This window comes from Pristiophorus japonicus, chromosome 1 (assembly GCF_044704955.1).
Source record: "Pristiophorus japonicus isolate sPriJap1 chromosome 1, sPriJap1.hap1, whole genome shotgun sequence".
In the NCBI taxonomy this organism is placed as follows: Eukaryota; Metazoa; Chordata; class Chondrichthyes; family Pristiophoridae; genus Pristiophorus; species Pristiophorus japonicus.
In genome coordinates, this window is record NC_091977.1 from 81,744,282 (window position 1) to 81,769,279 (window position 24,998).

Consider the following 24,998-nt stretch of genomic DNA (forward strand, 5'->3'; position numbering starts at 1 on the left):
ATGTTCACTGGTACCGCAGATGGATGATTCGATCCTGGCCAGAAAGGGGCTATCTGGGTTGCCTCTTTCCTTCCGCTGCTTTCTCTTGCGTTTTCTCCTCTTCTGCTTCGTCCTTCTCCTCCTCTTGTGCTTCCTCCTCCTTTTCCCTCTGTGAGCAGCTTGTCTTTGCTGCCTCTGCTGCATCTCCATGTCATGCTTACAACCCAAGGGGGACTGCAACTCGAGTCCCCAGAACTGAGAGCAAGTGGTGTTCTCAGAGGCCTTTTAAGAGCTGAAGCCTTGCAAACATCCAGCAGCACTCTCTTCACACTTTTAACAACTTTTTTAAAGTATTGCACCAAGCCACTGCTCCAATCAAATGTATAGAAACCAGTACAAAAGCAAAAATCTAAACTTACCTGAAAGTTAAATCACTGGTAGGGGGAGTCCATCATACAGCTGCGCGCACGTTCTGCTGGAGAGGCCGTTAAAAGGAGCAGCGACGTCCAAAATACCAGATTGTGCGTCAATTCAGCATTGTGCGTCAATTCAGCATTGTGCGCGAATTGATGTCATGATCTGACTAATTTCCATATCTGGAGCGAGCACAGGCAACAACAGTGCTGCCGACCTGCCCAATATGGCAGCTGGTGCGTTTCACGCCGGAAGTGGGCGGAAGCGAGGCAGCTGCCATTTTTTTTTATCAAACTGGCCTTATTGGTTGATGCAAACAGGCCGAATTTCACCACCGATGTGTTCCTAAACCAAAAAACAATGTAGCAGAACATTATTTGGTTGTTTTGAAATGGTTTTGTCAAATTATTTAAATTAGGTTTAAGCAAACATACTCATTCTTTTCAATATCATTCATTTTGATGCTGATCAGCACCAACAAAGTTAAGGTCATTAGGCAGTTTCAGCTGCCCCTTGCGGAGGGGGGGGGTCTCCTTGATTCTGTTTTCTGTGCTTTAAAACCAAACTCCAAAGGTTTGTTTTTTCAACAGATTCCAAGTCTTAATGATATTCAAACCAATTTGGGGCACATATTTCATAAACATTCTGCTCTCTTCAATCTTCAAAATAACAAACCTCATCTTACTTATTTCTGTTTTATGTTAACGTTCGCATACTGTTCTGGACCAAAATGTGTTTATATGATGTATCTGATGTGTTTGTAATTGTTAAGAAAAGCCTTCTATATATTTCTTATCTTTGTCCTTTTTTTCAGTGTTTAGTTTGTTGTGCTGCAGATATATTTGGATCGTAATGTGCAATTTAGACGGTTGTTTGGGGGTGGGTAGGGAGGGTTTATCTGTAGATCCTGTGTTGACAATAAAATGTAGTTCTGTGGAACAGAACACACACTGCTCTGTTTAATCAATAGACTCATTGAACATTGGTAGAAATGTGCATTTTACCTGGTATAAAAACTGGAATTGAAGCATGACCTTTATATTGAGTTTCAGTACTGACAGATAACGGTCCAGTGAATTGTTCTCATACGTGAAGGTATGCAATGAAAGCTCTGTGTTTTGGCAGTAGAAGTGCTTCTCAGTCTGCATGCCTTTCTATATGCTGCTAGATAGTGGTTTTTGTTTTGGTGCCAGTTAGGTAGCCGCATTTTAATTTTCTCGCACTTTTTCCTGCTTACACCATCACATTTCAAAGAGCCACTTACAGAGTGAATTATTTCAGCCTTTATTAAGTATATATACATAAACTGAGTACAAATCCATTTAAGCCTTATTGCAGAAGTTACGAATGTGCTTAAACTTTTTTTTGCCAAATGGCATGATGTGGAGTACAGAAGCACTAAATAGTGTTAACATTTTGACATGCTGACACAGTTGTGATGTTACTAATTATCACTGTTTAAATTTCAACAAATGAAAGTAGTACCCAAAGATTTTGATTCAGCTTGTCATTGGTAAAGTTCAGCTAATTTGGGAATAATTACAATTAATTTTATTTTAAAAATGCATCATTTAGAAGAACTCCATTGCTTTCATTTCAAGTAATTTTCTGCCCTCCTGTTTTAAACCCTTTCTATGTTACATGCACATATGTACCATTTTTCTGACCATTAACTAGGTGGGTAACCTGTACTCAAGCTTTTGCTGATGGTGCTCTTCTGGCCAATAGGAAATGTGCAAAAATAGCACACCATCGATTAACAAGCCTGCCCTTCAGATAGCTGATAGTAAGATCTCCCTGTACAGGGAATGGGGACAGTGGAGGAAGAAAATCCATTTCCCACTGCTGTGACTTAGCACAGCATTAGTGTCTGTTCCACTCCTGCTTTTAACATGGGTAAAGTAAGTTTCTGTGGTCAGTATTATCCTTTGAAGATTTAATCAAAGATTCAGAACTGAAATGTTATGTATTGAAACGTTTTTATAGATCCAGGCTTTGGATTTAAGAAAAACATCAATTTGCTTTTTACGAAATACAGTGTCAAATCTCTGTTGAACAAATAGATTTTCTGAACTTTGCGAGAAAAGTTGTTTTTTTGAAATCTAGATATGAAGTTTCATGCTGTAATTGCATATCTTAGTTTGCCTATTGAAGTACGTTACCATGGCAACTACATTCCCGTGAGGATTCATGGAACCAATTCAATATTCCTCTGTATCCACAACTAGCAATCAAAAGCAGTTTAAACACTTATGGCACCTTTTCATTAAATTTGTTTCCAGTCATTGAATATGTAGTTTGTTTATGGAAAATTTACAAAACACATTTCAATACAATATATCTTTCAGGTTTGGATATTAAAAAAGACTCAGTGGTTCCAAAAATATATTTTTTTGTAATTTAAGTTTTTTAATAGCCCAAATATGAAAGATTGCAAAGGATATTCTCATTCGAGGTCAAAACACTAATTTATAAGAAGGAACATTTCCAAAATGGCAAAAATATTAAAGAACATTTTTCAGAATGACACAGGCTTAATGAATGAAGACATTTTTAGCAAATGTGTTTCAGAATCTTGCATGAGAATGGGGGGCAGTAATGGTGCACGTGAGCCCTGTAGCAGGTGGCACCCCCTGAGAGTTTGAGGGTGTGGAGGCCCTGCCGATGTTAATGGCAAGGCCTCATTAAATTAAAGTTCCTGGAGTCCTACTCAACAACCAGCCAGATTCACTACCTGGCCGTCCGTCCAGCGGGAGTGGTAATATGGCAGCAAGAGTTCGCAGCTGAGGACCCGTGGGAATGGTCCCCAGCAGTCAGGTCTGGAGGTGAGGTGGGTGGGGATTCCAACATGGTCAGAGAGAATCTGGAACTGGAGAGGGCCTGGGTGGAGCACTCCTGCTCTTTTTTGGCCCACAAGGAGTTAAAGCAGAAGCAAATGTCTTAAACTTATCTTGGTCTCTTCTGGCCTGTGGGTTCCTCCCGCCATTGTACTGTTGTCAGGGTGCAGACAGTGCGGGCTTGAAGTTAATATTATGTTGCAGTGCCGATAACCTCATTGGGCCGCAACCTCTGAAAGTTAAGTAGGCCCTGCCTTTCTTTAAAAAGAGCCTCGTCGATGGCCTGATTTGCTGTCATAGAAATTACAGCTGCTGGGAATGCAGTGGGTTGGAGACCATTTTAAACCCCTCCCACACACAGTTCTCATTGGGCGAGGGGTGGGGGGGGGGGGCGGGTATTTAAAAATCCCAGCTTACATCCCCGCTAGATTGTCTGCCAAGAATGGACACCATTTTTTTTTACTTCTTTCTCCCACCAGCTTCTCCAGTTAACCTTTTATAAAACCAGACAGTTGACCAGCAAACACTCCATTCCCACACAACACAAGTTAGGATTCCAAGGCCAGAAAATATTGACTCTAAAACAGATCATATAAAATAAAGCACCAATATACCAAATATGAGTTATTTGAATAAATTGACCTTGAGGAGAAAAGTGAGTGCCTTTTAAATACACTAGTTAATCTTGTGCCTAAATTGTATATATGCACCCAGTCTGCAGAACAACACTGATTCAGTGCTTCCTTGGACTCCACATCATTATTTTTTGTTCTTAAAATTGAGTAATTTAAAGGAGACCCCAAGACTTACAAAGAAAGGTACTGTGCCTGAATTGCCCCTTGTTACAGTGTTTGAAGTTTTATAACTGCTGAGGAAAGACATTCTGTATAGAACTTCCCATTATATGACAATGTTCTATTCCAGAAACAAGAATAGGAACAATGGGCTGGTCAACACTCCACTCATGACAGTGTCATGATGTCATATTGGGGGAGGATGTATTCTGTGCAAAATGCCTGCTGCCAAATTCCTTCATGTTGGCAATTTATGAAAATAACTGAATGCAAAAATGACAGCCTATAAAACTGAGTGACGAGTTGGCAATTCAGTATATGACCCTTTGGAATAGAATTTTTCAGTGCCATTTTAGAATTCACTTACTAAGTGGCAAATTGGAGTATTCAGATGCACAAGCACAGAAAAGGCCCAAAATATTGGGGATTTTTAAAAATTGGTCTAACTATATCTGAATTGTGTGAAGTAATAATGTAAAAGTTAAGAATTTTTCAGATTTTTTGTAGAGAATGTATTGTGAGATTATGTAATGTTTTTTCCATTTTTTTGATTGACAGCTGCATATAGTTTTAATTATTTAAACACCTATGAGGAGGATGTGATTTTGAATAACGTTCAATTATGTAAATATATATTTCATGCTGTGATTTTGTGAGAAATGTTTTATGAAATCTTTCAATATATCATGACCTTTATAAATTGGTTGAAGCAAACCAATAGTGTGCGTGTGAAAGGTTTGTACTGTGTACTGTACAATGACAGGAACTTTTTGTAAACAAGAATATGAAATCTTATAGTGTGTTCTTACGTGTAGACAAGCAACTAGTATATACTGAAGACACTTGTGTAGAAAGTTTTTTCTTAATATTTCAGACTTGAACTCAGGCTAGCTTTTCTTGTCGTGTTTCTATAAGCTGTGGCTTGTCTGTAAAATCAATAAAAATTTGTTTTACTTGTTTTAAAAAAAAATGTTTTTTTTCTAAATCTTGCCTGATGCATTTATTTATATCCTCAGAGTTCCTGAAAAGCTCAGCAATGCAATGAACTGGTATAATCACAGTGACTCCTGTCCCTGTCAGAGTTTGTATGTGGAACCACATCTGACCTTCCCTCCCTGTCCTATGTGATATGAAGGTACCTCCTGCCACCTATTGTTTGTTTTTCTCTTACTGCTGCTGCAAATCAATTTTGCTTAGAATGAGAAGTTTTCTGAGCAGACTACCTTTTTACAGCTTCCACAGACCTGATTTTGCATTCTTTTTACATGTAGCAATGTTTTACAATTTACAGGCTGCTTCCAGTACTAAATCCACTGTTGTCATGTTGTACCGCTGAGCGTAATCAGCAGCTACCACTAACTGTATCAAGAAGGTGGAATGTCTGCTTGAGTGGGTATTGAGACAGTGCGAGTCTGCTTGTCATGTAAAAGTGCACTTGTACATCTATCGCAGTGGTTCTCAACCTTTTTGTGTTCGCAGCACACTTTCGAATACTAGAATTTTTGGCGGCACACTTGAAGGGATTAAAAGGTGAACACAGGTTAAAAAAAAAAAGCAAGTTTCAGAAAATTAAAAAAACATTTTATTAATCACAGTATATGAAGATATACAACATTGTACACATGTATGTTAATTATTTTTTATTCTGAAAGTAACAATAAAATAAACTATAATAATAATTCCTCACATTAATTATAGATTAATTAGTATTTTAATGTGATACTTGAGCCTGACGTTTTTTAGTTATGTCACTAATATTAGGGCGTATAACCGATAAGGTGACTCTCATTTCGTGTTCAAGTTCGCTAAGTTTTTCCCGTTTTTTGCATTTGATGTTCGTAAGAGTTGAGAATCCTAATTTGCAGAGATATGATGTTGAAAACTGCATCAGAATTATCAAGGCTTTTTTTGATATTGCAGGATATTCTTCTTTAATAGAAATTCAGAATGCATCAAGACACATATCTGAATGTTTCATTTTAAGACCACGGACTGTAGAAATAGAAGTCGATCTTTTTCTTGCAATGTAAAATCAAAATCTGATGTACTGATTGGAGAAAATGGATTTCTTACCCAATCATACTTCTCTATATCCAAAGATGGAAAATATTTTTTGATGTCTTCCAGTGATGCCAAATGCTCTATCACAATAGGAGCTACCTTTTTATACTGTGATTTGGTATCAAAAGGAACATTTCAAGATTTTTTTTCTGTTGCTCTCTTTTTCCAGATAGAAATTTTTTTCTGAAAAGCTAATAGCTTGTCTGTAGAGGTGAGAATGTTTTCATGTCGCCCTTGCATACTGATATTAACGCTGTTAAGACAATTAAATATACCTGCCAAATATGCTAACTTAGCACACCACATTTCACTCTTAAGGTATTTGCAAAAGGTATCGTTTCCTTCTCTTTCAAAAAATACTGACAATTCTTCTTTAAGTTCAAATGCACAACATAAGACTTTTCCCCTTGAAAGCCATCTTACCTCTGTATGCAAAAATAAACATTCGTGCTGTGCATCCATAGCTTTGCAGAGCTGTTTAAACAAGCGAGTTTTTAAAGGTCTTGATTTTATATAATTTACAGCATTAACAACTTGATCTAACACAGATTTTAATTCTAGCGGTAATGTCTTTGCAACAAGTACTTCTCTATGCAAAAAGCAATGGGTGAATAATATATTTGGATAATGTTTTTTTGAGAGCGTAATGAATCCTTTGACACATCCCACCATAGATGGAGCACCGTCCGTGCAGATTCCAACACATGAGTCCCACAAAATTTTCAAATCTTCTAAATATGAATTCATAGAATCAAATATGTCTTGACCTCTAATATTTTCTGGAAGTTCTCTACAGCACAGAAATTGGGTCAATATCTCGTTTTCACGAATGAAGCGAACAAATGCTAATAATTGTGCTTTACCACTAATGTCAGTGGACTCGTCGATTTGCAAAGCAAAATTCGCGTTTGTAAGTTTCTTGGCTACATTTTCTTCAATGTTAGATGACATATCATTTATCCTTCTCGGAATTGTATCGTCAGACAGCGGAATTTTTGCAATTTCTTGTTCCGCTTCATCACCAAGCATTATTTTGACAATTTTACGACATGCAGGCAAAATAAGTGACTCAGCTATAGTATGGGGCTTCATTTGCTGCGCTATTCATTCAGCAACTTCATAAACAGTAATTTGAACCTTATCTGACACCTTAACATTTTTTTCAGAATATTTCACTTGTTTTGATTGCGTTGCCATCAATCTCCTAAAATAAATCTGATCTTTTGTTGCAAGATGTGCATGTTTCGTAGTAAAATGACGTTTCAATTTACTGGGAACCATTGCACTGTTCGACAGTTTTTCACCGCACACAACACACAGTGGAATGGGGCATTCTTCTCCCGTCCATGAAAAATCGAACCTCAAATAATCCTCCATATATTGACAATGAATTTTGGATTTTTTAGGATTTGGTTCAGCACCGCTTGTACTGGAGTTCGTTGTAGGCCTACTAGTGCCACTTGTAGTGGCACTGTCATTGATATCTCCTTGCTCATTTTTACGTTTTCTTATGATGAATTTGTCCATTGGTGGGGACAAACTTTATTCATCTGAGTGATCCAAACTCCAGACAGTCACGAACTGAGTCTTCCAATTTCCAAACTCCAGAGAATCCAGACAGAAACGAACCTAGAATTGAACAGAAAGTTTTCATTTTGACGATGGTCAAAATATGCTAAAAGCCAACTCTCAAAAATCAAAGGAACCGCTAGGGCAGCTAGGCCAGGTCAAATTGGATGCCGCATACATCAAAGGAGCTGCTAATTGGCGCTATATCCGATCAAAGCGTCAAAAATGCCGCCAGTCCCGGCCACACATCAAGCTGCAGATCAACAAACAAAAATAACAAAATATAAATAACAATGTGGTTAAATGTAATTAAATAGTTTTTGACATTTTATTATAAAAACTACTTTTTACTGCATATGTGTTAGACGCTTTCATTTCTTTCATCCAAATTAATAATCAAATTTTAAGGCGTTTCACAATTTAATACTATTATTTTGGATTGGGGGTGGCCATGGCCCAAGTGCCCCCCCTGGCTACGCCCTTGGTACATACACACACAAACGTGAATATACATACATACGTTATATACACACACACACACACACACACACACACACACAGTACATTCGATGGTAGGTGAGGGCATCAAACAGGAAATTAGGGGTGCATGCAATAAAGGTGCAGCAGTTATAATGGGTGGCTTTAATATGCATATAGATTGGGCTAACCAAACTGAAAGCAATACGGTGGAGGAGGATTCCCTGGAGTGCATAAGGGATGGTTTTCTAGACCAATATGTCGAGGAACCAACTAGGGGGGGAGGCCATCTTAGACTGGGTGTTGTGTAATGAGAGAGGATTAATTAGCAATTTCATTGTGCGAGGCCCCTTGGGGAAGAGTGAGCATAATATGGTGGAATTCTACATTAGGATGGCGAATGAAACAAGTTAATTCAGAGACCATGGTTCAGAACTTAAAGAAGGGTAACTTTGAAGGTATGAGGCGTGTATTGGCTAGGATAGATTGGCGAATGATACTTAAGGGGTTGACAGTGGATGGGCAATTGCAGACATTTAGAGACTGCATGGATGAACTACAACAATTGTACATTCCTGTCTGGCGTAAAAAATAAAAAAGGGAAGGTGGCTCAACCGTGGCTATCAAGGGAAATCAGGGATAGTATTAAAGCCAAGGAAGTGGCATACAAATTGAACAGAAATAGCAACGAACCCAGGGACTGGGAGAAATTTAGAATTCAGCAGAGGAGGACAAAGGGTTTGATTAGGGCAGGGAAAATAGAGTACGAGAGGAAGCTTGCAGGGAACATTAAAACGCACTGCAAAAGATTCTATAGATATGTAAAGAGAAAAAGGTTAGTAAAGACAAACGTAGGTCCCCTGCAGTCAGAGTCAGGGGAAGTCATAACGGGGAACCAAGAAATGGCAGACTAATTGAACAAGTACTTTGGTTCGGTATTCACTAAGGAGGACACAAACAACCTTCCGGATATAAAAGGGGTCAGAGGGTCTAGTAAGAAGGAGGAACTGAGGGAAATCCTTATTAGTCGAGAAATTGTGTTGGGGAATTTGATGGGATTGAAGGCCGATAAATCCCCAGGGCCTGATGGTTTGCATCCCAGAATACTTAAGGAGGTGGCCTTGGAAATAGCAGATGCATTGACAGTGATTTTCCAACATTCCATCGACTCTGGATCAGTTAGAAACATAGAAACATAGAAAATAGGTGCAGGAGCAGGCCATTCAGCCCTTCTAGCCTGCACTGCCATTCAATGAGTTCATGGCTGAACATGAAACTTCAGTACCCACTTCCTGCTTTCACGCCATACCCCTTGATCCCCCGAGTAGTAAGGACTTCATCTAACTCCCTTTTGAATATATTTAGTGAATTGGCCTCAACTACTTTCTGTGGTAGAGAATTCCACAGGTTCACCACTCTCTGGGTGAAGAAGTTTCTCCTTATCTCGGTCCTAAATGGCTTACCCCTTATCCTTAGACTGTGACCCCTGGTTCTGGACTTCCCCAACATTGGGAACATTCTTCCTGCATCCAACCTGTCCAAACCCGTCAGAATTTTAAACGTTTCTATGAGGTCCCCTCTCACTCTTCTGAACTCCAGTGAATACAAGCCCAGTTGATCCAGTCTTTCTTGATATGTCAGTCCCGCCATCCCGGGAATCAGTCTGGTGAACCTTCGCTGCACTCCCTCAATAGCAAGAATGTCCTTCCTCAAGTTAGGAGACCAAAACTGTACACAATACTCCAGGTGTGGCCTCACCAAGGCCCTGTACAACTGTAGCAACACCTCCCTGCCCCTGTACTCAAATCCCCTCGCTATGAAGGCCAACATGCCATTTGCTTTCTTAACCGCCTGCTGTACCTGCATGCCAACCTTCAATGACTGATGTACCATGACACCCAGGTCTCGTTGCACCTTGCCTTTTCCTAATCTGTCACCATTCAGATAATAGTCTGTCTCTCTGTTTTTACCACCAAAGTGGATAACCTCACATTTATCCACATTATACTTCATCTGCCATGCATTTGCCCACTCACCTAACCTATCCAAGTCACTCTGTAGCCTCATAGCATCCTCCTCGCAGCTCACACTGCCACCCAACTTAGTGTCATCCGCAAATTTGGAGATACTACATTTAATCCCCTCGTCTAAATCATTAATGTACAATGTAAACAGCTGGGGCCCCAGCACAGAACCCTGCGGTACCCCACTAGTCACTGCCTGCCATTCCGAAAAGTACCCATTTACTCCTACTCTTTGCTTCCTGTCTGACAACCAGTTCTCAATCCACGTCAGCACACTACCCCCAATCCCATGTGCTTTAACTTTGCACATTAATCTCCTGTGTGGGACCTTGTCGAAAGCCTTCTGAAAGTCCAAATATACCACATCAACTGGTACTCCTTTGTCCACTTTATTGGAAACATCCTCAAAAAATTCCAGAAGATTTGTCAAGCATGATCTCCCTTTCACAAATCCATGCTGACTTGGACCTATCATGTCACCATTTTCCAAATGCGCTGCTATGACATCCTTAATAATTGATTCCATCATTTTACCCACTACTGAGGTCAGGCTGACCGGTCTATAATTCCCTGCTTTCTCTCCCTCCTTTTTTAAAAAGTGGGGTTACATTGGCTACCCTCCACTCGATAGGAACTGATCCAGAGTCAATGGAATGTTGGAAAATGACTGTCAATGCATCCGCTATTTCCAAGGCCACCTCCTTAAGTACTCTGGGATGCAGTCCATCAGGCCCTGGGGATTTATCGGCCTTCAATCCCATCAATTTCCCCAACACAATTTCCCGACTAATAAAGATTTCCCTCAGTTCCTCCTCCTTAATAGACCCTCTGACCACTTTTATATCCGGAAGGTTGTTTGTGTCCTCCTTAGTGAATACCGAACCAAAGTACTTGTTCAATTGGTCTGCCATTTCTTTGTTCCCCGTTATGACTTCTCCTGATTCTGACTGCAGGGGACCTACGTTTGTCTTTACTAACCTTTTTCTCTTTACATACCTATAGAAACTTTTGCAATCCGCCTTAATGTTCCCTGCAAGCTTCTTCTCGTACTCCATTTTCCCTGCCCGAATCAAACCCTTTGTACTCCTCTGCTGAGTTCTAAATTTCTCCCAGTCCCCAGGTTCGCTGCTATTTCTGGCCAATTTGTATGCCATTTCCTTGGCTTTAATACTATCGCTGATTTCCCTAGATAGCCACGGTTGAGCCACCTTCCCTTTTTTATTTTTACGCCAGACAGGAATGTACAATTGTTGTAATTCATCCATGCGGTCTCTAAATGTCTGCCATTGCCCATCCACAGTCAACCCCTTAAGTATCATTCGCCAATCTATCCTAGCCAATTCATGCCTCATACCTTCAAAGTTACCCTTCTTTAAGTTCTGGACCATGGTCTCTGAATTAACTGTTTCATTCTCCATCCTAATGCAGAATTCCACCATATTATGGTCACTCTTCCCCAAGGGGCCTCGCACAATGAGATTGCTAATTAATCCTCTCTCATTACACAACACCCAGTCTAAGATGGCCTCCCCCCTAGTTGGTTCCTCGACACATTGGTCTAGAAAACCATCCCTTATGCATTCCAGGAAATCCTCCTCCACCGTATTGCTTCCAGTTTGGCTAGCCCAATCTATGTGCATATTAAAGTTCCTATGGAGTGGAGGGTAGCCAATGTAACCCCACTTTTTAAAAAAGGAGGGAGAGAGAAAACGGAATTATAGACCGGTCAGCCTGACATCGGTAGTGGGCAAAATGATGGAATCAATTATTAAGGATGTCATAGCAGCGCATTTGGAAAGAGATGACATGATAGGTCCAAGTCAGCATGGATTTGTGAAAGGGAAATAATGCTTGACAAATCTTCTGGAATTTTTTGAGGATGTTTCCAGTAGAGTGGGTAAAAGAGAACCAGTTGATGTGGTGTATTTGGATTTTCAGAAGGCTTTCGACAAGGTCCCACACAAGAGATTAATGTGCAAAGTTAAAGCACATGGGATTGGGGGTAGTGTGCTGACGTGGATTGAGAACTGGTTGGCAGACAGGAAGCAAAGAGTAGGAGTAAATGAGTACTTTTTAGAATGGCAGGCAGTGACTAGTGGGGTACCGCAAGGTTCTGTGCTGGGGCCCTGGTTGTTTACATTGTACATTAATGATTTAGACGAGGGGATTAAATGTAGTATCTCCAAATTTGCGGATGACACTAAGTTGGGTGGCAGTGTGAGCTGCGAGGAGGATGCTATGAGGCTGCAGAGTGACTTGGATAGGTTAGGTGAGTGGGCAAATGCATGGCAGATGAAGTATAATGTGGATAAATGTGAGGTTATCCACTTTGGTGGTAAATACAGAGAGACAGGCTATTATCTAAATGGTGACAGATTAGGAAAAGGGAAGGTGCTACGAGACCTGGATGTCATGGTACATCAGTCATTGAAGGTTGGCATGTAGGTACAGCAGGTGGTTAAGTAACCAAATGGCATGTTGGCCTTCACAGCGAGGGGATTTGAGTACTGGGCAGGGAGGTGTTACTACAGTTGTACAGGGCCTTGGTGAGGCCACACCTGGAGTATTGTGTACAGTTTTGGTCTCCTAACTTGAGGAAGGACATTCTTGCTATTGAGGGAGTGCAGCGAAGGTTCACCAGACTGATTCCCGCGATGGCGGGACTGACATATCAAGAAAGACTGGATCAACTGGGCTTGTATTCACTGGAGTTCAGCAGAATGAGAGGGGATCTCATAGAATCATATAAAATTCTGATGGGTTTAGACAGGTTAGGTGCAGGAAGAATGTTCCCAATGTTGGGGAAGTCAAGAACCAGGGGTCACAGTCTAAGGATAAGGGGTAAGCCATTTAGGACCGAGATGAGGAGAAACTTCTTCACCCAGAGAGTGGTGAACCTGTGGAATTCTCTACCACAGAAAGTAGTTGAGGCCAATTCACTAAATATATTCAAAAAGGAGTTAGATGTAGTCCTTACTACTAGGGGGATCAAGTGGTTATGGTGAGAATGCAGGAATGGGGTTCTGAAGTTGCATGTTCAGCCATGAACTCATTGAATGGCGGTGCAGGCTCGAAGGGCCGAATGGCCTACTCCTGCACCTATTTTCTATGTTTCTATGTCGATGTTTTTAGACACTTGCACTTCTCTATCAGTAATGGGAGGGAGTGGCAGGGTGGGGGCTGTCGAGTACTCAAAGGAAACAAATTTTTCCAAAGGATTTTGTTCTGAGTATGGACATTGAAATTATTTGTGTGTGTTGTCTCTTGTCGTTATTATTTGTAAAATTCTTGAACATAGTTTTTTTGATAATAGTAGAGATAAATAGATCGTTATGTCAATATTGGCAATGTTTACTACAGCAGTGGCGTCATACATTTAGGTAGATGACATATGTGTCTGTCTCTCTCTCACTCTCCCCCTCCCCTTCTGTTTCAGAGTTAAATGGTTTGTGTTTCATTGTGAAATGAGCTAATGTCCACCATACTTTTACACAATTTGGCGGCACACCTGTGAAGGGTTCACGGCACACCAATGTGCCATGGAACACCGGTTGAGAACCATTGATCTATCGGCTCCTCCACCAATAGAGGGCTCGAGTTCTGCCTCACTAAGGTGGTTGATCCTTCCATTAGCAATGCACTTATCTAACTACCATCAACCTGTTATTTAATGATGAGGATCTATTCAATAATGATGTAACAAAAACCCACACAAAGTCTCAAAAGAATACGCAAGCCGTGAAAGCCATTTCAGGCTTGATTTCCAAAGCCAAATTTGCTGTGTTTGTAGAATCTATTCCCGGTTACCCTTTTCCTGAATCAACAATTTGCATTGATACATAGTTGTGTGGGCACCAGTAGGCATCTGGTACCTTGCCTGTGTTAAGACTGGACGCGATTACAATTGGCTGATTCATCGGTGAAGGTCACCATAGTTGTGTATGGAGAAAGAGTCAGACTGAACACTGTGAGCTCAAAGTAAAGTGTGACCTTCGTCTTTTATTGCAGGTCTCCAGAGTACCTCTCCAACCTGTGAAGCCTCCTTAAATACCTGTGCTCCCAAGGGATTATGGGATCCCTTGGGACTCCAGGGGATGAGCCCTCTGGTGGCTGTACAGAGTAAATACAAGTCCACATACATAACAACACTTCCCGCCACCGCCGCCCCCCCCCCCCCCCCCCCCGCTAAGTCAATAGTGTAGCTGTTAACAATGTGAGTCGATCTGGGATCCTTATTGCCCTGGTTGATCGTCTCAGTGTGAAAGCTGGTGTTGTTGAAACATTTGTTGGGCCCTTGCTGGGCTGCCTGGTGTGTTGGGCCCTGCAGGACTGCTGTGGGTGATGGGTTCTGCTTCATGGTCAACCGTGGTGCCGGTTGCCACTGGTGTGTATGTTGGCGGGTCAAAAAAGGTAGGGTCCAAGGTGGGTTGCTCAGGATAGTCCGTGAATCTGAGTTTGATTTGATCCAAGTGTTTCCGGTGAATGAGTCGATTTGAAAGTTTGACCCGAAACACCCTGCTACCCTCTTTGGCCAAGACATTGCTGGGAAGCCATTTGGGACCTTGTCCACAATTTAACACAAATACAGGATCATTGATTTCAATCTCGTGTGACACATTTGCGCTATCATGGAATGCACTTTGTTGAAGCCGCCTTCTCTCTACCTGTTCATGTAGATCAGGGTGACCTCACGAGAGCCTTGTCATAAGTGATCTTTCATGAGCAGTTCAGCAGGTGGGATCCCAGTGAGCGAGTGGGATCTCGTGCGGTAGCTAAGCAGGACTCGGGATAGGCGAGTCTGCAGTGAGCCTTCAGTTACCCTCTTCAAGCCTTGCTTGATGGTTTGCACTGCTCTCTCTGCCTGACCATTGGACGCTGGTTTAAACGGGGCAGATGTGACATGTTTGATCCCGTTACGGATCATGAATTCTTTGAATTCAGCACTGGTAAAACATGGCCCGTTGTCGCTCATCAGGACATCGGGTAAGCTGTGAGTGGCAAACATGGCCCACAGGCTTTCAGTAGTGGCAGCGGACGTGCTAGCCGACATCATCTCACATTCAATCCACTTGGCGTACGCGTCTACAACCACAAGGAACATTTTATCCAAGAACGGGCCTGCAAAGTCCACGTGTACCCTAGACCACGATTTGGAGGGCCAAGACCATAAACTTAGCGGCACCTCCCTGGGTACATTGCTTAACTGCGAGCATGTATTACATCTGTGAATGCAGGACTAAGTCCGCATTGATGCTGGGCCACCACACGTGGGATCTGGCTATCACTTTCATCATTACGATGCCTGGGTGGGTACTGTGGAGGTCATTGATGAAGGTGTCTCTGCCCTTCTTGGGGACCACTACTCAATTGCCCCACAAAAGGCAGTCTGCCTGTATAGACATTTCATCTTTGTGCCGCTGGAACGGCTTTATCTCTTCCTGCATTTCCACTGAGACACTGGACCAGCTCCCGTGAAGTACACAGCTTTTGACTAGAGATAATAAGGGGTCATGGTTTGTCCAGGTTTTGATCTACTGGGCAGTGACGGGTGATTGCTCACTCTCAAATTCTTCCATAACCATGGCTAGATCTGTGGGCTGCGCCATTTCCACCCCCGTGGTGGACAATGGCAGCCTACTGAGAGCATCGGTGCAGTTTTCTGTGCCTGGCCTGTGGCGGATGGCGTAGTTGTATGCGGACAACGTGAGCGCCCATCTCGGGATGCGGGCTGATGCGTTGGTATTTATCCCTTTACTCGGAGAACAGGGATAGAAGTGGCTTATGGTCAGTTTCCAATTCGAATTTTAGCCCAAACGGGTATTGATGCATTTTCTTTACCCCATAGACACACGCTAACGCTTCTTTCTCAATCATGCTGTTGGTTCTCAGCCTTAGACAGACTCCTGGATGCATAAGCAATCGGTTTCAGTTTCCCGAAATCATTAGCTTGTTGCAATACACATCCGACGCCATATGACAACTCATCACATGCTAGTACCAAACGCTTACATGCATCATACAACACAAGCAATTTGTTTGAGCATAACAATTTTCTCACTTTTACAAAGGCATTTTCTTGGCTTTTGCCCCAAACCCATTCGTCAGCTTTTTGTAGCAAAACATGTGGTTCTAACAGTGTGCTGAGACCCTGTAAGTAGTTACCAAAGTAGTTCAGGAGTCCCAGAAACGACCGCAGCTCCGTCACATTCTGTGGCCACGGTGCGTTCTCAATTGTCTCCGTCTTCGCGTTGGTGGGCCTGATGCCATCCACCGCAATCCTCCTTCCCAGGAGCTCCACTTCAGGCGGCAGGAAAACGCACTTTGACCGTTTTAACCTGAGCCCCACGCGGTTGAGTCAACTAAGAACCTCTTCCAGGTTCTGCAGGTGCTCGACTGTGTTCCGACCTGTGACCAAGATGTTGTCCTGGAAGACCATGGTGTGTGGGACCGACTTCAGTAAACTTTCTATATTTCTCTAGAATATCGCCGCCACCGATCGGATTCTAAATGGGCATCTGTTATAAACAAAAAGACCTTTGTGCGTGTTGATGCAGTTGAGGGCCTTCGATTATTCCTCCAGCTCCTGCGTCATGTGGGCTGAAGTCAGATCAAGCTTCTTGATCACCTTTCCTCCCGCCAGCGTTGCAAAGAGGTCGTCGGCCTTTGATCGTGGGTATTGGTCCTGCAGAGAGAAACGATTGATAGTTACTTTCTAATCGTTACAGATTCTGACGGTGCCTCCCTGTCCTGTACTCAAATCCCTTGGCTATGAAGGCCAACATGCCATTTGCCTTCTTCACCACCTGCTGCACCTGCATGCCAACCTTCAATGACTGATATACCATGACACCCAGGTCTCGTACCATGACACCCACATTTATCCACATTATACTGCATCTGTCGTGCATTTGCCCAATCACCTAACCTGTCCAAATCACCCTGCAGCCTCTTTGCATCCTCCTCACAGCTCACACCACCACCCAGCTTAATGTCACCTGCAAACTTTGAGATATTACTCTCAATCCCTTCATCTAAATCATTGATGTATATTGTAAATAGCTGGGGTCCCAGCACTGAGCCCTGCGGCACCCCACTGATCACTGCCTGCCATTCTGAAAAGGGCCCATTTATCCCAACTTTCTGCTTCCTGTCTGCCAACCAGTCCTCTATCCACGTCAGTACATTACCCCCAATACCATGTGCTTTAATTTTGCACACCAATCTCTTGTGTGGGACCTTGCCCATAGCCTTTTGAAAGTCCAAATACACCACATCCACTGGTTCTCCCTTGTCCACTCTACCAGTTACATCCTCAAAAAATTCTAGAAGATTTGTCAAGCATGATTTCCCTTTCATAAATCCATGCTGACTTGGACCAATCCTGTCACTGCTTTCCAAATGCGCTGCTATTTCATCTTTAATAATTGATTCCAACATTTTCCCCACTAATGATGTCAAGCTAATCGGTCTATAATTACCCATTTTCTCTCTCCCTCCTTTTTAAAAAAGTGGTGTTACATTAGCTGCCTTCCAGTCCATAGGAACTGATCCAGAGTCAATAGACTGTTGGAAAATGATCACCAATGCATCCACTATTTCTCGGGCCACTTCCTTAAGTACTCTGGGATGCAGACCATCAAGCCCTGGGGATTTATCGGCCTTCAATCCCATCAATTTCCCTGACACAATTTCCTGGCTAATAAGGATTTCCTTCAGTTCCTCCTTCTCGCTAGACCCTCGGTCCCCTAGTATTCCCGGAACGTTATTTGTGTCTTCCTTCGTGAAGACAGAACCAAAGTATTTGTTCAATTGGTCTGTCATTTGTTTGTTCCCCACTATAAATTCACCTGATTCTGACTGCAAGGGACCTACGTTTGTCTTCACTAATCTTTTCCTCTTCACATTCTATAGAAGCTTTTGCAGTCAGCTTTTATGTTCCCAGCAAGCTTCCTCTCATTCTCTATTTTCCCCCTCCTAATTAAACCCTTTGTCCTCCTCTGCTGAATTCTAAATTTCTCCCAGTCCTCAGGTTTGCTACTTTTTCTGGCCAATTTATATGCCTCTTACTTTGATTTAACACTATCCCTAATTTCCCTTGTTCGCCACGGTTGAGCCACCTTTCCCGTTTTATTTTTATGCCAGACAGGGATGTACAATGTTTGCCATTGCCTATCCACCGTCAACCCTATCATTCACCAGTCTATTCTAGCCAATTCCTGTCTCATACCATCGAAGTTACCTTTCCTTAAGTTCAGGACCCTAGTATCTGCATTAACTGTGTCACTCTCCATCTTATTAAAGAATTCTACCATATTATGGCCACTCTTCCCCAAGGGGCCTCACACAACAAGATTGCTAATTAGTCCTTTCTCATTACACATCACCCAGTCTAGGATGGCCAGTCCCCTAGTTGGTTCCTCGACATATTGGTCTCGAAAACCATCCCTAATACACTCCAGGAAATCCTCCTCCACCGTACTGCTACCAGTTTGGTTAGCCCAATCTATATGTAGATTAAAGTCGCCCATGATAACTGCTGTACCTTTATTGTACGCATCACTCATTTCTTGTTTGATGCTGTCCCCAACCTCACTACTACTGTTTAGTGGTCTGTACACAACTCCCACTAGCGTTTTCTGCCCTTTGGCATTCCGCAGCACTACCCATACAGATTCCACATCTTCCAAGGTAATGTCCTTCCTTACTATTGCGTTAATTTCTTCTTTAACCAGCAACGCTCCCCCACCTCCTTTTCCTTTCTATCTATCCTTCCTGAATGTTGAATACCCCTGGAGAGTTCCCAGCCTTGTTCACCCTGGAGCCATGTCTCCGTAATCCCAATTATATCATATTTGTTAATAGCTGCCTGCGCAGTTAATTCGTCCACCTTATTACGAATTCTTCTCGCATTGAGGCACAGAGCCTTCAGGCTTGTCTTTTTAACACACTTTGTCCCTTTAGACTTTTGCTGTAATGTGGCCAATTTTGATTTTTGCCTTAGGTTTCTCTGCCCTCCACTTTTACTTTTCGTCTTTCTATCATTTGCTTCTACCCCCATTTTACTTCCCTCTGTCTCCCTGCATAGGTTCCCATCCCCCTGCCATATTAGTTTAAATCCTCCCCAACAGCACGAGCAAACACTCCCCCTAGGACATTGGTTCCGGTCCTGCCCAGGTGCAGGCCGTCCGGTTTGTACTGGTCCCACCTCCCCCAGAACCGGTTCTAATGTCACAGGAATTTGAATCCCTCGCCTGCTGCACCACTTACCCTGGTAAGCAACACACCCTTCAGAAGTCTCGTTCTTGGCTGCAGAGGATGCTATCGATCCCCTAATTATAGAGTCCCCTATCACTATCACATTTCTATTCAGCTCTGCACCACCCCCCGCCACCCACCCCCCCTCTCTTTGGACAGCGTTCTGAGCCATGCTGCCTTGGTCTGCATTGTGGCTGTCCCCTCAGCAGTCTTTCTCCTTGTTCTCACAGGTAGCGAGTTCATTGTACCTATTGGACAGGACCAGTGTCTACAGGACCTCCTTCTCAACCTCTCCTAAATCCCCACTGCCCGGCTCCCTAACAGTCACACCCTCCTTTCCTGAACCTGTGCTTTCCACTGGGGTGTGACTGTATTCTGGATAAAACTATCCAGAAATTCCTCCCACTCCCTTATGTGTCGGAGTGTCTCTAATTCGCACACCAGCTCAATTACTTTGAACAGCAGAGATTTGAGATGGAGACATCTCTTGCAGACGCATTTGCACGAGACAGTCTCGCTGTCCACAAACTCCTCCATACTGCAGTCCAGATACACAACCTGCTCTGCCATGTCTTGGTCTAGCCTTATTTTATTTATTAAATTAGTTACAGTCTTTATTCAATTATTATTTATAGTTATATTAATTAGTTTAACTAGTTAAGCTACAAGTTTAATACACTACTTTATAGTTTCTTGCACCTAGTTTAAACCACAGTTTTAGGTTAGTGAGGAAAGTGAGAAAAAAAACCTTAATACTCACCAACCAGTTACTTACCTGCTATGCTTGTTTTTTTTGGAATTAGCGAAGGTTGTTTCCACTGGTCGAGGAGACTAGAACTAGGGGGCGCAGTCTCAAAATACGGGGGAGCCAATTTAAAACCGAGTTGAGAAGGAATTTCTTCTCCCAGAAGGTTGTGAATCTGTGGAATTCTCTGCCCAAGGAAGCAGTTGAGGCTAGCTCATTGAATACATTCCAGTCACAGATAGATAGATTTTTAACCAATAAGGGAATTAAGGATTACGGGGAGCGGGCGGGTAAATGGAGCTGAGTCCACGGCCAGATCAGCCATGACCTTGTTGAATGGCGGAGCAGGCTCGAGGGGCTAGATGGCCTACTCCTGTTCCTAATTCTTATGTTCTTATTAGGTTCTGATGCCACTGATACTTCCTCCAATTAGATCCTTCCTCCTCCTCAACTTCCCACTCTTTCCAAATAAACCACTCTGTTTATGTCCACTCCGGTTAAGACACCTTACTTCTGCAGAATTGTTTACTTTTATACTATCGGAAACTCACCCGAGTTATAAGTGATGACAACCTCTCTGCTCTCAGTGATTGGCACCTATTCAGGACACACACAGCTGACTGCCACTGGCAGGCAGTTTTTGTCAACTACAGTTTTTAAAGTTCTAGGTTTAAATCAAAATGTTGAACTAAATTTCAGTATTTACAGCTTCTACTGACCAGAAATTCCCACTCTTTCCAAATTCCCAAATAAACCACTCTCTTTATAGAATCATTGACATTTACAGCATGGAAGCACGCCATTTTGGCCCATCATGTCTGTGCCGGCCGACACAGAGCTATCCAGCCGAATCCAGCTCTTGGTCCAAAGCCTTGCAGGCCACGGCACTTAAAGTGTACATCCGAGTACTTTTAAATGTGGTTTGGCTTTCTGCCTCTGCCACCCTTTCAGGCAGTGCGTCCAGACACCCACCACCCGCTGAGTGGAAAAAATGTCCCATCAAGTTCCCTCTGAACCTCCTACCAATTATTGTAAATCTATACCCCCGGGTTGTTGACCACTCTGCTAAGGGAAACAGGTCCTTCCTATCCACTCTATCAAGGCCCCTCATAGTTTTATACACCTCAATAAGGTCATTGGTGGGCATAGCCATTAGGCCCCCTAACAGTCGCTACGCTGTTGGACGGAGTATAAATCAAGAAATAATGGAGGCTTGTAAAAAAGGAACGGCAATAAACATGGGTGATTTTAATCTTCATATTGATTGGGCAAATCAAATTGGCCAAGGTAGCCTTGAGGAAGAGTTCATAGAGTGTATCCGGGATAGTTTCCTTGAACAGTACATTGCGCAATCAACCAGGGAGCAAGCTATCTTAGATTTGGTACTGTGTAATGAGACAGGATTAATAAATGATCTCCGATTAAAGGATTTTATGGGAAAGAGTGATCATAACATGGTTGAGTTTCAAATTCAGTTGGAGGGTGAGAAAGTTGGATTTCAAACCAGTGTCCTAAGTTTAAATAAAGGAGACTACAAAGGTATGAAGGCAGAGTTGGCTAAAGTGGACTGGGAAAACAGATTAAAGTGTGGGACATTTAAGGAGATATTTCATATCCCTCAACAAAAATATATTCCAATGAGAAGGAAAGAATTTAAGAGAAGGGTTAACCATCTGTGGCTAACTAAGGAAATAAAGGATGTTATCAAATTGAAAACAATAACATACAAAGTGGCCAAGATTAGTGGAAGGACAGAGGTTTGGGAAACTTTTAAAAACCAACAAAGAACGACTAAAAAAATTAGAGGGAAGATAGATTCTGAAAGTAAACTAGCAAGAGACAGATAGTAAGAGTTTCTACAGGTAAATGTCATTTTCCGGTTGGCAAACAGTAACTAGTGGGGTGCCACGGGGATCGGTGTTGGGGCGTCAACTATTTACAATCTATATTAATGATGTAGATGAAAGGACTGAGTGTAATGTAGCCAAGTTTGCTGATGATACAAAGATGGATGGGAAAGCAAGTTGTGAGGAGGACACCAAAAATCTGCAAAAGGATATAGACAGGCTAAATGAGTGGGCAAAAATTTGGCAGATGGAGCATAATGTGGGAAAGTGTGAGGTTATCCACTTTGGCAGAAATAAAAAGCAAAGTATTATTTAAATGGAGAAAAATTACAAAATGCTGCAGTACAAAGGGACCTGGGGGTCCTTGTGCAGGACACACAAAAGTTAGTATGCAGGTCCAGCAAGTAATCAGGAAGGCAAATTGAATGTTGGCCTTTATTGCAAGGGGCATGGAGTATAAAAGCAGAGAAGTCTTGCTACAACTGTACTGAGTATTAATGAGGCCACACCTGGAGTACTGCATACAGTTTTGGTCTCCTTATTTAAGAAAGGATATACTTGCATTGGAGGCCGTTCAGAGAAGGTTCACTAGGTTGATTCCAGAGAAGAGGGGGTTGACTTATGAAGATAAGTTGAGTAGATTGAGCCGATACTCATTGGAGTTCAGAAGAATGAGAGGTGATCTTATTGAAACATATAAGATAATGAGGGGGCTCGACAAGGTAGATGAAGAGAGGATTTCCCACTCAGAGGAATCTAGAACTAGGGGGCATAGTTTCAGAATAAGGGGTCGCTCATTCAAAACCGAGATGAGGAGGAATTTCTTCACTCAGAGGGTTGTAAATGTGTGGAATTCTCTATTACAGAGAGCTGTGGAGACTGGGTTATTGAATATATTTAAGGGGGAGATAGACAGATTTTTGAGCGGTAAGGATTATGGGGAGCAGCCAGGAAATTTGAGCTGATTCCATAATCAGATCAGCCATGATCTTATTGAATGGCGGAGCAGGCTCGAGGGGCCAAATGGCCTACTCCTGCTTCTATTTCTTATGTTCATATGTTCTCCCCTCAGCCTCCTCTATTCCAAAGAAAACAAACCAAGCCTATCCAATTATTCCTCATAGCTAAAATTCTCCAGTCCAGGCAACACCTCGTAAATCACCTCTGTACCCTCTCAAGTGCAATCACATCTTTCCTGTAATGTGGTGACCAGAACTACATGCAGCTGTGTCTGAACTAGTGTTTTATACAGTTCAAGCATAACCTCTCTGCTCTTGTATTCTATGCCTCGGCTAATGAAGGCAAGTAATCTGAGTGCCTTCTTCACCACCTTATCTACCTGGCATGCTACCTTCAGGGAGCTGTGAACATGCACTCCAAGGTCCCTTTGTTCCTCTACACTTCTCAATGTCCTACCATTTAATGTTTATTCCCTTGCTTTGTTAGCCCTCGCCAAATGCATTACCTCACACTTCTCCAGATTGAATTCCATTTGCCACTGTTCTGCCCACCTGACCAGTAGATTGAAATCCTCCTGCAGTCTACACATTTCTTCTTCATTATCAACCATACAGCCAATTTTTGTATCATCTGCAAACTTCTTAAATTACCCCCTACATTCAAGTCTAAAACATTGGTAAATACCACAAAAAGCAAGGAACCTAGTACTGAGCCCTGCGGAACCCCACTGGATACAGCCTTCCAGTCACAAAATACCCATCAACCATTACCCTTTGCTTCCTGCCACTGAGCCAATTTTGGATCCAATGTGCCACTTTGTCCTGGATCCCATGAGCTTTTACTTTCGTGACCATTCTGTCATGTGGGACCTTATCAAAAGCCTTGCTAAAATCCATATACACTACATCAAATGCACTAACCTCATCAACCCTCCTCATTACCCCCACCGGTCCACTCCTATTAAGACACTCTGTGCAGAAACAGAGTTTGAGGGAGAGACGAGCAGGTGGGCATTGTTTAAAAAATTTCAATTTCATTCTATTTTGTTGAATTTGCATACTGTGCATTTTGAGAGTTACATAGAAACATAGAAACATAGAAAATAGGTGCAGGAGTAGGCCATTCGGCCCTTCTAGCCTGCACCGCCATTCAATGAGTCCATGGCTGAACATGCAACTTCAGTACCCCAGTACAACTGCATACACTTTCTCCTATTCTGGCAAAATAAAAGTTGCTTATTATCCAGTCTTCCTGCACGATGAAACAAGGAGGCGGCTCACCACCACCTTCTCGAGGGCAATTAGGAATGGGCAATAAATGCTGGATTTTTCAGTGATGCCCACATCCCATGAATGAATTTAAAAAAAGATCAAGAGGAACTTGCAGCTCAGGGGAGAGGAGGAAAGAGAGAAAAACACCCATCTCATGATAAGTCTATTAGCATAACCTTCTATTGGCCCACTCGCTAGTAATGGGTCCCAATTAGTCCCATCACAGAAGCTAAAAAATGTACCCAACCCAATCTATACAACCTATAGCTCAGGGTGAAAATTGCACTTTAGGATTGACCAACAAAGCAAACTGTGTTTAGACTTCTCCCTTTCACAAGGAGTCTGTCTCCATTTCATGCAGGTATCTGCACAAGCCTGGATACTACATTGGCAGGCAATTGAAACTAAACCACTCAGTGTCACTATAGTTCTCATGGCCATGCATTCAAGGAGGGATACAGAATAGGAAAGCTGAATCCTGAACATTATTAAATTGCAATGCCTCTGCAGGGCAGTGTGACATAGGTACAAACTAGTAAAAAGGGAGGTGTCAAATAGATATCAGTTAGCACTTCAGACAAACACCTAGGATGGACTTTGGGTAGGGTCATGGAAGCGAAACCGTTACAATCATTGACAGACAGTTAGATGGTGTGCAGATTACTGCCGATATCTTAAGAATCTCTTCTTTTTGAACATTCGCCAATTCTGACGATGGGTCACCGACCTGAAACATTAACTCTGTTTTTCTCTCCACGGATGCTG